General features: G+C 79.6%; 1 non-coding gene across 1 annotated transcript in view; it reads left to right on the top strand.

The window, feature by feature from the left end:
- The first annotated feature begins 2,459 nt into the window (after positions 1-2,459).
- Positions 2,460-2,500, top strand: part of LOC135326786 (5.8S ribosomal RNA) — a 153-nt gene continuing 112 nt past the window's right edge. Inside the window, exon 1 of the ribosomal RNA XR_010387037.1 lies at positions 2,460-2,500. This exon is cut by the window's right edge and continues 112 nt beyond it. This is a non-coding gene — a ribosomal RNA (5.8S ribosomal RNA).

Here is a 2,500-nt window from a genome sequence, read left to right as displayed (position 1 = left end):
CCGGCTGCCGCGCGCGCGTACCCGAGTTCGCCTGTCCCGCACTCTGCGCCGCGGGGCCGAGCACGGGGCTCGGCCCGCCGGCGGGTGCACGGCCCTCCCGAGGCCGCGCTCGCTCGCCGAGAGCCCGCTGCCGATTCCACCGCTGCCGGTGGGGGACCGCCTCCCCCCGTCTCTCCCCTCTCGCCTCTGCTGGTGCCCGCTCCGCTGCCGGTGCCCGTCTCCGGGAGCCGCGGCCCGCCCCCCCCCGCCCCCCCACCCCACGGCGCTCCGCTGCCGCTGGGGGGGAAGGGGAAGGGGGGGGGGGTCCGGCCCAGGGGAGGGCCCGGCGGGAGCGGGCGGCAGTGCGTGTGAGGGGCGGCGGGGCTTGGCTACTCCCCGGCGCCCGCGGGAGAGGAAGCGGCGGGCGCGGAGGCGAGGGAGACGGCCCTCCGGGTTGGGACGGGTCCCACGGGTCCCCACCCCTAAGCTGTGGGGGGCGGACCCGCGGCGGGCTGCGGCGGAGCAGCCCGTCCGCAGAGACCTGCGGGGGCAGGCGTTCCGGGATGGCGCGCGGGGCGGGCGCCGGGCCCCCGAGCGGGGGGCGTCGCGTTGAGGCCAAGCGAGGTGACGGTTCGTGCCCGAGTGGGCGGCCCGAGCCACGGCTCTCCTCCCGGGTGCAGCTGCCACCCGGCGCCGGGTTACTGAGGGAAACCCCGGGCCCTGGGAGGAGGACGAGGTCGTGGCGGCGGGTGTCGGGCGCACCCCGCGGGCGGACGCTCCGCCGAGGGGCGCGGGGGCCGGCTGGCGGGTGCCGGGTTCCCCCTCCGCGTCCCGTCTCGTCGCCGCTGCCGAGGCTGCCGCCGTCGCCGCGAGGCGGCGGCGGCCCGGTGGCGGGCGGCGGCGGGGGAGGCACCCCCGCGGGGATTTCAGGTCGTTTCCCTCACCCCAGGGCCAGGTACCTAGCGCCCGCGCTTCTCCTGCCCCCCCCTCGGTGACCCACCCGTGTGGTCCCGTGTGCCAGCGTGCTCCTCCCGGGTGCCGCACCGTGCGCGCCGCACCGGCCGTGCCTTCCCCCCCCCCGCCTCGGCTTCCCCCCACCCCGGTCCTTCCTCCCCCGCGGTGGGGGTGGGGGGGGCGGGGAGGGAGGGAGCGAGCGAGAGAGGGGAGAGGGCCTCCGGCCACCGCGGCCGCCGGCAGCCGCCCCGGGCAGGGATGGCCATGGGCCCCGGGCTCCGGGCCCGAGGGTTCTCGGTTGGAGAGCCGGGCGGAGGTTTAAAGACTCGGGCGGCCCGATGCGACTCGCGGAGGCGGCCGGGCGTGCTGCCGGAGGGCCGGGGGGTCGGCGCGCGCGGGCGCCGCGCCCCCCCATGCCAGCCGGCGCGCCCCGCGCTCGCCCCGCGGGCAGCCGGGACGGAGAGGGGTTACCCTGCCCCCTCTCTCCGCGGTCTGGTCTCGGCGGAGAGACGCCGCGCGGTCGGCCTAGTTGCCGGCCTGCCTCGAGCGTTGCGAGCCGGGCGCGAGCGCGTGCTCGCCGCCGGGAGGGCGAGCCCCCACCGCGGGTGGTGCGGGCGCCGAGCCTCCGCGCGTCTCCTCCTTCTCCCTGGCCGGTGCTTCTGGGTCTTCCGCCGTGGCCGCCGTCGGCGGCGCCCTACCCTACGCGCCCGCCCCGGCACTCTGCCGTCCGGGGCGCCCGCCTCGCTCTGCCCCGCCCGGCTCCGCCAGGCAGCGGGGGGGCGGTGGTGGGGCGGCGGCGGGGGCGGCCCGCCCCGCTCTCCGCGTGGAGACGGGGAGAGCGGGCGCCGTCCCCGTCCGTGCCGCCTTGCCCGCCTGCCCGCCGCCGGGCGTCTGTCCGCGGAGGGGACGGGCGAGCGCGTGGCGTCACCCGCGAGGCGGTGTGTGCGGGCGCGCGGGGGTGTGGGCGCCGCGGCGGCGGCGGCGGCGGCGGTCGAGCCGGAGGGCCGGCGAGGCGAGCGAGGAGCTGGGAAGCGCGGGGCCGGCGGGCCGCAGGCGCGCGGGCGGCGGGGCGACGCCGCTCCCGGTGGCGGCCGGGCTCTGACGCCTGGGGCGGGGGGGGGGTGGTCTGCGGGGACGGACCCCCCCCAACATCCCGAGGCAGGCGGTGTGGCCGGCCCGCCGCTCCCTGCCGGGCCAGACCGAGCCGGGCGCCTGGGCCGGACTCGAAGCGAGACAGGGTTTGTCCCCAGGTCGGGAGCGAGGGCTCCCCGCCCTTCTCGTTCGGGTTTGCCCTTCGTTTCCCCCCCCCCCCCTTTCTCTGTGCTTGTACGGTCAGTGAGGCAAGCCCCTCTCTTTCTCTCGCTCTCTCTCTCCTTCCGTCTCTGCCGTCCCTTGCTCAGCAGCCGGCGTCGGCGTGAGGAAGGGCGGTGGGGCGGAGGAGGAGGGGGCGGAGGAGGGGGGGCCCCCCAGGGGCTGCGAAAGCTGCCCGGTCCCCCCGCGCGCGCGGCGGGGACCGAAACCGAGACAACTCTTAGCGGTGGATCACTCGGCTCGTGCGTCGATGAAG

The sequence above is a fragment of the Dromaius novaehollandiae genome, unplaced genomic scaffold (assembly GCF_036370855.1).
Source record: "Dromaius novaehollandiae isolate bDroNov1 unplaced genomic scaffold, bDroNov1.hap1 HAP1_SCAFFOLD_76, whole genome shotgun sequence".
NCBI lineage: Eukaryota > Metazoa > Chordata > Aves > Casuariiformes > Dromaiidae > Dromaius > Dromaius novaehollandiae.
Note: the sequence above shows the minus strand (reverse complement) of the source record. Positions and strands in the feature narration are given on the sequence as shown.